The sequence below is a fragment of the Heterocephalus glaber genome, unplaced genomic scaffold (assembly GCF_053883595.1).
Source record: "Heterocephalus glaber isolate CG9 unplaced genomic scaffold, H.glaber_assembly_v1.0 deba00000594, whole genome shotgun sequence".
NCBI lineage: Eukaryota > Metazoa > Chordata > Mammalia > Rodentia > Bathyergidae > Heterocephalus > Heterocephalus glaber.
Window position 1 is genome coordinate 1,818,912 of NW_028258151.1, and position 12,023 is coordinate 1,830,934.

Sequence of the window (12,023 nt, forward strand, 5' to 3'; positions counted from 1 at the left end):
ATCCCTGGGACAAAACTTACTTGGTCATGATGCATGAATTTAGCATGATATGTTGCATTCTATTTGACAGTATCTTGTTGAGGAATTTTGTAGCTAGGTTAATTAAGGGATTGGCCTGTAGTTTTCTTGTTTTTTAGTTGGGTCTTTGTCTCATTTTGGAATTAGAGTAATACTAGCTTCCAGAATGACTTCAACCTCACAAAGAAGCAAGGATAAAATTACTCCAACAACCCAAATGAAAATAGAAATAAGAATTAAAAACTTTGATGCGGTTCTTATAGCATAACCTAGAGAGTTCACAGAGCTTCCTGTACACGTGTCAATCTGACTTCAAGCAGCCAGGCAGCTTCACCCTGTGGGCCTGACAGTTGGCTGCCCAAACCTGTGAGGTCTGTTACTCCCTCTACCCATATGTCCTGGTTGCAGGCTGTGCTCCGCATGTGACTCCCGCAGGCCTCTGTGGACCTGATGGCCTTAGTCAACAAGGGAGGATACATATCATAGACAGGTCCCTGTCTCCCCTCCACAGGGTTTCCTTGCCTAATATATGGCCCAAAAGCCACGGGCTGGGCCGGGCGCCGCTCCCTGTCTCTCTGCCCCCAGCTTCTTATCTGGCTCAGCCTCCCGGAGCATGGAGTGTGGTCCCCAGGCTTAGCTGCGGGCTGTCTCTGCTCCTGCAGCTCCCTGGGGCGGGCCTCATTTTGGCTCAGGCCGGTCCAGTTTTTGGAGAAACAATGAGAGCTCCTGGCCTGCTCAGGGCCCAGAGATTCTTCCCTCGCAGGCTTGCTGCTCCTTTCACAGTTTTGGTCACGCCCAGTTTGCTCTGCTCTCCCTGCGGTCCCGGCCGCACCCCATTGTGCGGGAAAAGGGGGAAGGAACTCTTTTCCTGTCAGCAGGCCGTCTCCCCACCGGTGACACCCCACTGGACTGGGTGCTACTTCCTCTGAGACGTGGGTCATCGGTCGCGAGAAGACGCGCGTCCTTGGGCCGCAGGCCGTGGCTTCCAGGTTCAGTGAGTGTGCTGCGTGCGGCGGCCCACGGCGCCCAGTCTGCTCTCAGCCCCTCTGCGTCCCCGGCTTGGTCATGTCTCACTTCACTGCGACAGTGGAGAGGACAGAGGAACTGAATCTACTCAGTCGGTCCGGGCCGCTTCTCCCTCCTCGGTCCATCTGGGTCCAAGATGGCACCAGGCTGGTCCTGGGTGAGGCATGGGGCTCCGAGGCCTGGGAGCGGTCCAGTTTCCCCTCACACATCCCTACATACCGGGTCTTCCTTCCATCTGTCCTCCTGGATCTGAGTTTGTCTTTCAGCCCTGCCTCAAGATATCTGTTGTTTTTTTTTTAAGCTTCAATTTGGATCCACTAACCTTACTGGTGGTAGGTTAGGTGGTCATCCTCTCTTTGAGAAATGAATATTGTAAATTTGAAATTAGCCTCATTAATCTACTAAGCAAATTAAGTTTGCATTATCCTTCCCAGGCATTAGTATTTTTATACGTTTTGTTTGTTTGGTTTTTGGTACCAGAGATTGAACTCAGAACTGTGCACTTGCAAGGCAGGCACGGTGCTGCTGAGCTAAATCCATGGCATTAGTATTTTTAAAAATATTCCTGTTGCTTTAAATATGATAACTGTCAATTTTAACATGTAAATTAAAAGTGTACTCAAAATTATTCCACAATGTTCAATGATGTGATTGATGTTACCCCCCTACCCCCCAGGGATTGAACCCAAGGCCTTCACTCTGAGTTACATCCCCATCCCATTTCTTATTTTTAAATTTTTTAAAGTTTTGAGACAAGGTCATGCTAAATTGCTAACTTGCCCAGGCTGGGCTCAAAGTCAAGATCTTCCTGCTTCAGCCTCCCAGAGTCCTAAGATTATAGGCAGGCACTTTCATGTCTGGTTTGATGTGATTATTTTTGATATTTACACAGGGTATTCTGAATCCTTTCATTGGTAAAAATTGAGGTATTCTCTAATATAGATTTAGATTCTGTGTGTGTGTGTGTGTGTGTGTGTGTGTGTGTGTGTGTGACACACACAATTCTGGGGATTGAAATCAAGGAATTCATGCTGAGCTACATCTGCAACCCCTTTTAAAAATTTTTGAGACAGGGTCTTGCTGCTTTGTTCAGTTGCCCAGGCTGGGCTGTATTTGTGATCCTCCTGTCTCAGCCTCCAGAGTGCTGGGATTATAGGCACATGCTACCACACCCTTCTTAGGTTGTATTGTGCTAGTCAGATTTCTGTTGCTGTGACAAAACAGCTGAGATCAGTCATTTTAAAGGCAGAAAGATTCGGGCTTTCAATTTTAGAGGTTTCAGTTTATGGTCACTTGGCCATGTTGCTTTGGGCCTGCTTGAGACAGAGTCATGGCAGAGAGCACATTGTGGGGCAGAGCTGCTTATCTCCTGGCAACCCAGAGTCAGAGAAAGAAGGATGGGGGTGAAGGGGCCGGGTTCTGGTATCACCTTCTAGAGTGCACCTTAATTCCTTCCACCAGGCTCCTGGCTCCTAACATCTCCACTGCCTCATAATAACACCACTGACTGCCAACCTGAGCCTTTAGCACATGGACTGTGCGGGACTCTGGGTCCAAACAATAACAGGCGTTATAAAACATGAGTGCACTTCCTAGGGCAGTCACTCTTGTCCTCATGTGAAGTGCAGACTTAAGTCATTTTTAGGTGCTAGGTGAGTACCTAGGACTCAAACAGCTTTTTCAGAAGGTTATATTGCTTTAACAAGTATGAGATTGAGCAAAACAGAGTTTCCTTATAGGACTTCCTTCATTGGTTAGTAACAGCTACAAACCAGAAAGGCCAATGTGTTACTTCATAACTTAATTTTGTAATGTTATTTAATGACGTAATGGCTATAGCCTTTCTGGAAGAACCTTGACATAAAACTCAGTTACCAAGGTTTTCTTCCTTGTAATACAATAGCAATCCTTCAGATATTAAAGAAAGTGCTCTTTTTTAAAAAAAAAAACTGATAATGTTGGTTGCTTCTTGTTGGTTGGAGGCTGCAGCATTTGGTGAGGAATGGGAAGGAAGACTTTTTATTGTATATTCTTAGCTTGATCCTAGTGAATGTATTGAAGGGAAAACATTGAATGTGTATAAAATACAGTTATATGATGCATATACCATATGTCATAGTCTTTAATAATATGTTACAGGAGAACCCTGATTCTCCATAATTGATTAAACTACCAAGTAGGTTTTGCTATACAGTATTAAAGGAGGCAATCCTTGATTTCTTGGTTGTGACTCCAGTTACCCTGGGTTCCCGGTGATAGAGCATCTACTTAGATCGTTTAGAGTGAGTCTGCCAGACAGAAGACATTCCTCCCACCACCATCCCTCTGAGTCACTCTGTGAAGCATAATTATCTAGTATCAAGTGACAGCCATAAAATTATTTCTGAATTATTCTCTACTCTATATAACTGAAACTTACCTTGGTTGTTTTTTGAATGTCATATTTGTACTAATTATCACTCTTTGTGATGGCAAACACATTAGGGCAACTATCTCACCCTTCTAATGACACATATTCTTATCTCGAGTCCTGCTCTTCAAACTAACTACAATAATGTATCTTCAGCCTCATATGAAACTGTTCAACTTAGCTATCCTATGGAACCTTTTTATTCAGTATACCCCAAACTGGACACCTCGTTTTCCTCTTTCCCTTTCTATACAGATTCATTTCTCTCCCACCCCTCTAGTTTCTGTCAACATCCTTTTCACTCCTATTTACTTAAGCCTAGAACCTCACAGCCATGTGAAATGTTTTTCTTACTAGTGTCTCCCATTCATTCTGTGTCCATGTCCCGTTTGACTTTTCCTCCTATGTGTTTCTTTTAATCAAAGTGCTTTTCAAAGAAAAGTCAGACTTGGATGAAAAGAGGGACATGTCATCTAGCGAGGCTGGACAAAAGGATTTAAGGCAGTCTGAGTGGAAATGAAGTAAATTTTCTATTTTAAATCTGTACTTTAAATACAAACAAAAGGAAGGGTTGAGTAAAGCTGTCATTACATAAGCTATTCTAATATCTTCCAGTTTTCAGATTCTAAAATAATAGTAATAATAGTTAATCTTTATTAAACTCTTATCATCTGCTGGGATGTGAGTCTCAGTACTTTATGTTCATTATCTCTGTTCCTTAAAAATTTTTAACAAGAGGACTGGGGATTCAGCTCAATGGTACCACGCCTGCCTCGCAAGCACAAGGTCCCAAATTCGATCCCCGGTACCAAAAAAAAAATTTTTTTTATTAAGACATGCATTATGACCTTCCTGTAAAAATGAACGAACTGAGCACACTCCTCAGCTACTACATGGTGGGCCCCACTTCTAATCCCAGTCTCTGATCCAGAAGCACCACATTGCTTTTGAGATAGTTCACTCCTAGCAGACTCACTTGATTGCATTGTCTGAATAACCAAGAGTCTTGTAACAAGTAACTCACTATTCAGAGATAAGTCTAAATCTGAATTGAAGTCTGCATAAAAGGAAAAAAAATCTCACCTTCCTCAAATCAGACTGTTGTAATTTTTATGCATGTAACTTTCATGTTTGCTTAAGATTATAGGACCTAAAAGCTCAGTGTTCTTGCCTTTATAAATTGCAGGATAATTTGTTTTCTTTTGTTTTTGTGTTTTGATTTTTGAGACAGGGTCTCACTATGTAGCCCAGGCTAGCGTTGACCTCACTGTGTAGCTCAGATTGGCCTTGAACTCAAAGCAGTCCACCTGCCTCAGCCTCCTGAGTGCTGGGATAACAGGTGTGCACCACCACACCTGGCTTTTTTTTTTTTTTGGATAATTTTGATAAAATGGTGTATCCTTGTCCAGTTACTTTCTTCCAGTTTCCCGATCTGTAAGATGAGTATGATAATAAGGTGCTTCATGGGCCTTTTGGGAAGTTGATTATTACAATGATTTTTTTTTTTTTTGAGACAGGGTCTCTCTACGTAGTTCAGGCTGGCTCTGAACTCACTATGTAGCCCAGGCTGGCCTCAAACTTGTAGCGATTCTCCTGCCTCAGCCTTCCAAATGGTGGGACTATAGGTGTGTGCCACCATGCCCGGCTTACAGCTGTCTTTTGCAAAAGAAAAGGTACACATTTTTTAATAGTCCTGTCCCTAGCAGGAGTAATAAATAATGTTAGATTAATAGATCAGTTGAACATATAATAAAGACATCTGTAATTAATAATGAAATGTCCCTCAAAATGTAAGACACACAATTCTAAACTTCTATATCAGTTTGGAGACCCACACAAAGTGTAAAATTAATCTTGTGTGTTTTGAAACTCTATCCAGCAGAAATATTCTAGGTTCTGCTTCTTAATTTTTGCAATGAGACCAATGACAGAAACCCAGTAGACAGAAAAAACCCACAATAATAAAGCATATTTCTATAGTTTAGTTGTCATTATGCTTTATTTCTTGTACAATCAACTACCAATTTTGTATAACTCTAGATTTCTTTGAAATGTGTGTTACTGCCTAGATGTATCTTGATACAGAGAAAGAAAAGTTTCTTTTTTTTCCCCCATTAAGTTTATTGGTACATTTTAGGTATAAAATACAGTTACATTCATCATTGGGATGTTGTACCATTACATGAGTGTCTTGGTTCTTATTTTTTTCCCCTTCTCCTGCCCTCCCTTCACCCCCTCCACCCTTTCCTATTTGCAAAGGCTTTGTTTTCATTTTTTCCCTTTTCTCATGTTTTTTCTTTTCCCTTCTTTCCTTTCCCCTACCCTTCCCACTTCCACTATTCCTTTAGACCTTTTCTCCCTGTTACACAATATCAATTATATATTTTCAAAATTAAAACATCAAGATCTAGGAGACATTAGCACAGATTTTACAGAATTTAAAAGGATATAGAAAGCATACTACAAAAATCATTTTTGAAATAAATTTGACAACTTCTAAGAAGTACCTTGGAAGACAAATTAATGAAACTAACTCTGGAGGAAATATAAAATTTGAATAGCATCTATTAAAGAAAATATATCCCTAGCTTGAAAACCTACCTGTATGACAACAGACTCATATACATTTTAACCGATAAATGATATCAAACATTTAAAGCAGAAAAAAAGAAGGAACACTTCTCCCCTCATTTTAGGAAATCAACATTGTGCTAATACTAAAACTGGATAAAGATAATAGGAGAAAAAAGTATGAACATAGAAATTTATTTAACAAAACAAACTATTAGAAGTCAGATCTGGCAGTATGTAGAAAGTGGTTTTATTATAGAAATGTCAGTGTTGGTTCAGCATTGGAAGATCCACCCCCAAAAGTCATCATTTTAGCAAAGGAAAGGAAAAAGCCATATGATCCTGTCACTAGTTACAGAAAAAGTATTGAACTAAATTCTACAGCTGTTCATGGTAAAAGGTATCAGGAGACCAGAAGTAGAACAGAACTTTCTCAACAGATCAAAGACATGTACTCCGTACTTCCAGCAAAAATCCCTTATATGAATGGAGAAGATACAGTGCTTTCTCCCTAAGGTGGGGAACAAGGGCAGATATACCTGCTCTTCATCTGTCCATTAAACTTTGAAATATAGGCCTAAACCAAAATAGTCTGGCAATAAAATGACACAATTAGGATAGGATTGACAAGATAGAAGCAAAATCTTTATATGTAAATGAAATGATCATTGGCAGAGAAAATACTAAGAAATCTCTAGGAGCCCCTGGAACTTGTATTTGAATTTAGCAGGATTAGAAAACACAAGGTATATATAAAAATTCAGGTGTATGTATACTTGCTATAAGTGAAGAATTGGATATTGAAATTTAAAAGTTATGTAGGGGCCGGGGATTTAGCTCAGTGGTTTCTGTGCAAGCGCAAGGACCCAAGTTCGATCCCCAGTACCAAAAAAAAAAAAAAAAGTTATGTAGGAGTACAAAGGACCTGGAAAAGTAAAAAGAAAAAGAAAAAAATAACAGTGTTGGAAGATGTTTAATACCGAATTTTAAGACTTCCTCTAAAGCTACAGTAATCAAGGCAGTGTTGGTGTAAGGAAAGACATGTAGATCATTGGAATAAAACAGAGAATCTAGAAATACAACCACACATATAAGGTCCACTGAGTTTTGAAAGATTATTTAACATTAACATTTTATAGAGTATAAACTCAATTCACAAGCAGAGGAAAAGATAGTGTTTTCAGCAGATGGCACTAGAATACCTGGTATCCATATATAAAAAATTAACCTCAACCCTTTATTTCTATACATGAAAATAATTTGAAAGAATCTATGAACCTAAATATGAAAGACTAAAACTATAAAACTTTAAGAAGAAATTATAAGGGAAAATATTTATGAATTTAGGGTAGGCAAGAATTTCCTAGGATACAAAAAACATGATGTATAAAAGAAAAAAATTGATAAATGAGATTCCATCAAAATTTAGAACTTTAAATGACATCATCAAAATGAAAAGTAGTCCTTAAACAGACCATCTTTACAATGCATATAACCTATGACCAGAATATATGAAGAACTCTTACAGTTCATTAATAGACAACCCAATTAAAAAGTAGACACAAGAAGATAATAAATAGCCAGTATAGCGCAAGGAATTGTGTGCAACTCTAGAATCAGAAAAATACTAATCAGTACAATAACAAGAGTGAATTATAGACTCATTAGGGAGATGAAGTTAAAAGTTTTAAAAGCCTTGTCATGACTTTTTCTTTTTGTTGGATTCTCCCACTTTGTGTTTAATTTGTCACACCCAATGAGTTCATTCTGCTGGGCTTCCTGGGGTTTTGATCCTCATTGCCTTTTCCTAGGATATTGTGTAACATTTTTTGGAGTGATTATTTGGTATTCATGAAGTTCCTAAGGTGCTCTTTATCATGAAAGTATCTTATTTCTCCATCAATTTTGAAAGATAGTTTTGCAGGGTACATCAATCTGGGTTGGAGGCTGTTTTCCTTTAGGGCTTGAAATACATCACTCCAAGCTCTTCTTGCCTTGAGGGTTTGCACTGAGAAGTCTGCTGTGATTCTGACGGGCTTTCCTTTGTATGTGATTTGTTTCTTTTCTCTCACTGCTTGTAGAATTTTGCTCTTCTGTTGGGTTTCTGGAATCCTAACTATTATATGCCTATGTGTAGATTTTTTTTGATTAAGGCTAGTTGGAATCCTATATGCCTCACTTATCTGTATGTCAAGTTCTTTTCCCCTGCTTGGGAAGTTTTCTGTCATCACTTCTGTGAACAGTTTTTTTATGTCATTTGGATTCTCTTCTCTTTCTTCATTGACTCCAATCAGTCTTATGTTATTCTTCTTTGCATCCTCTAGCAGCTGCTGGATTGATTTCTCGTGGTCCCTTACAATTTTAAAGCAATTTTTCTTTTCCTGGTCACTAATTGCAACCTTACCTTCTGTATTTGAAATTCTGTCCTCACATTGGTTCATTCTGGTGTGTAGACTTTCAATGCAGTTTTTAATCTCCTGGATATCTGTTTGCATCTGTTTTATGGATTCCATTTGTTTGCTATGTTGGGATTCCATCATGTTTCTCAGCTCCTCTATTTTTTTATCTGTCCTCTCTAGATTTATTAATCATGTCTTGCACTATGGGCACAATCTCTGCTGTTATCTGAGAAATTATTTCTGATTTCATTTTTTCCAGATCCTCTTTTCTTGCCAGTTCAGTGCATCCTGGTGGTTGAGTATCAGACTGTTCCATCTCATTTCTCTTTGGGGTTGCTGTAGGTGATTTGGAAGTCTGTTTTTGAGACTTGTTTATGTGCCTTCGCATTTTTGCAGGGTGGGGGGTTGCTGCTGCTGCCCATGCGGCTTACCTCCTCTGCCCTGGGAGTGGTGGAATGGCAGCCAAGGAGCCTCCTCCTGGGTCCTGGGATTGGCTCACTTCCTCTGTCCTGGGAGTGGTGGAATGGTGGCCGGGGAGCCAAAGAGTTTGTTTATATTATGAAAAACATGAATCTAATTTTTATTTCTATGGTATCTTTAAAGGTTATTTGAATCAGTTTTTGAATTTTATTAAGCCCAAACATGCATTTTAAAGCAATCTGGATAGACAGCTAATTGTTAGCTTTTGGGTGATACTATTTGTAGAAACTTTTTGAAGAGGATATATATCCATGTATTTGCTTTTGTGGGTTAAGGGAAAATATTCTTGGCAAAGGATTTTCTTTTTTGTTGTTTTTTCACATAGAGAATATAAGACTTAGCAGTTGGCTCAGGACATTGTTGTTATCCATTTAAAATTTTTTCTACTCATTCTTATACTAGTTCAAAATGATTCTATAAATATTGTGCTGCCCAGATCGGGATGTACAGATGGAAAATTTTACAGGTTCCCTTTGACCCCATTTTACCTTCAGTGATAAGATAAATAACTATGGAGACCTAATATATATCATACATTTAATAACAGTGTCCTGTATACTTGCAATTTGTTGCGAGTAGATCTTAAGTATTCTCATCACACACACACAAAGGTAACTATGAACTTATGGATATGTTCTTAGTTTAAATGTGGTAATTGTTTTTGAACTGTATGCATACATCAGAACATCACATTATAGGCCTGGGGATTTAGCTCAGTGTTGCTGTGCCTGCCTCGCAAGCACAAGGTCCTGAGTTTGATCTTTGGTACCAGAAAACAAAACAAAACATCACATTATATATCTTAAATAGACACTATTTTTATTTGTCAATTGTACCTCAGTAAAATTGAGGAAATTTTTTTCATGTTTTATATAAAGCTACCTTAGATTTTAAAAATCACTTGATTTAGATGCAGTTGATCTAAAACCATTTAACATGTACAATTTGAGACACTCTTCCCTGTAAAACCATCATAATAATCAAGATAATGACCATGGAATCTTTCCTTGTGTCATCTTTTTATAATCTCCAACTCCTTTTCCTTCCCCACCCATGCCTGTCCCCACACACACAAAAAAACTTATCAGGTTAGTTTGCATTTTCTAGAATTTTATATGAGTAGAACAATAGTGCATTTTTGTCTGACTTCATTCAACCAGCACAATTATTTTGAGATTCATTCATGTTGGTGCCTATACCAATAGTTAACTCCTCTTGAATTGTTGAGTAGTGGTCCATTGTACAGACACTCTGGAAGTTGTTCATTCATTTACTTGATGATGGATCTTAGGCTTGTTTCCAGTTTGAGACTATTACAAATACAGCTGCTATGAACCTTTTTACATATATTTACATGGGCAAATGTTTTCATTTCCCATGATTATATACATACCTAGAAATAGAATGGCTAGATCATATGGTAAGTATATATTTATTTCTTTAAAGAAGCTATCGAATTATTTCCCCATTGATGTAATAATTTACATTCCTACAGTGTATGAGAGTTTCAGTTGCTTTATATTCTTGCCAACAGAGTATCAGCTATTTAATAAGTAGCTGGAATTTAATAAGTAGTGGTGACTTATGTAGTTTTAATTTATATCTCTGTAAAGACTAATTATATGGAGTACTTTTTCCAAATTTATTTGCCAATCATCCAACTTTGGGGAGGTGTTTACTTAAGTCTTCTTTACATTTTGAGGGGTTGTTTTCTTGTTACTGAATGTTCAGAGTTCTTTGTACATTCTGAATATACCTCCTTTAACAGATAATGTAATTTGCAAATATTTTCTTCACAATATTTGGAAATATTTTAGAAATTTTTTTTCTTAATGATTTATAATTTAGTTCAGTTGTGGTCAGAAAACATACTTTGTATGACTTGGATCCTGTTAAGTTTGATACTTTTTAAATGACCCAGAATACAGATTATTTTAAAAATATTTTGCGTTTACTTTAAAAGAATGTGTATTCTACAATGGTTAGGTATATTCTAGAAATGTCAATGAATGATAGTATTGTTCAGGTTTCCAATATCCTTGCTGGCTTTCTATTTCTTTTCTCTTCCTCTCCTCCTTTTTTTCCAGTGCTGAGGATTAAACCTAGGGCTTTGTGTGTGCTAGGAAAGTGCTCTACCACTGATCTACATCCTCAGTTATCTTAAAATTTTCTCTTGAGATAAACTCTCACTAACTAGCCCAAGCTGGATTCAAATTTGGGATCCTGCTGCCTCAGCTTCTTGTGTGGCTGAGATTATAGGTATACGTCACTATGCCTGGCTCCTTACCGGTTTTCTGTTTACTTGTCTTTCAGTTATTGCAAATTTGGTGCTGGAATTTCTGATTATAACTATGGCTGGGCTATTTCTCTTTGTAGTCTTATCAATATTTGCTTGATGTATTTTGAAACATTTTTATTAACTGGATATATTTTTAGGATAGTTAGGTCTCCCAGTGAATTTATATCTTTATCATTATGAAATGGCTCTTATTTTCTCTGGTGAATTTTTTACTTTGAAATCTACTTAGTCTCATATTAGTACAACCATTCCAAATTTCTTTTGATTCATGTTATCATGATATGTAATTTTTTATCCTTTTAGTTTTAACCTGTATGCCTTTAGATGTAAATTAGTTTTCTTGAAAAATTTCATATAGGGTGTGCCTTGCTTTTTAGTCCAAACTAATAATCTGTAGGTCTTAATTGGGATGGTTAGAATATTTGAATTTAATGTAATTATTGATGTGTTTGGGTTTAAATCTATCTTTTTTGCTATTTGTTTCCTACTTTTACCTCTTGTTTTTGTTCCCTTTTACATTAATATTTTGTAATCATTCCATTTTATTTGCTTTGTTTTTTTATTAAATATTTTTTTTGAAGGGTAGGTTTTTTTTTTGATACCACAAATCAAACTCAGGACCTTGTGCTTGCAAGGCAGGCAGTGGAACCACTGAAGTAAATCCCCAGCCCAGAAGGGTAGGTTTTTAATAAAGAGTCTTGCTGAGTTGCACTGGCTGACCTCAAACTTGAGATCTTCTTGCCTCAGCCTCTCAACTGCTGTGATTATATGCATGCACCACCATGCCCAGCTAATTGGTCTTCTTAATAGTATTTCTGAG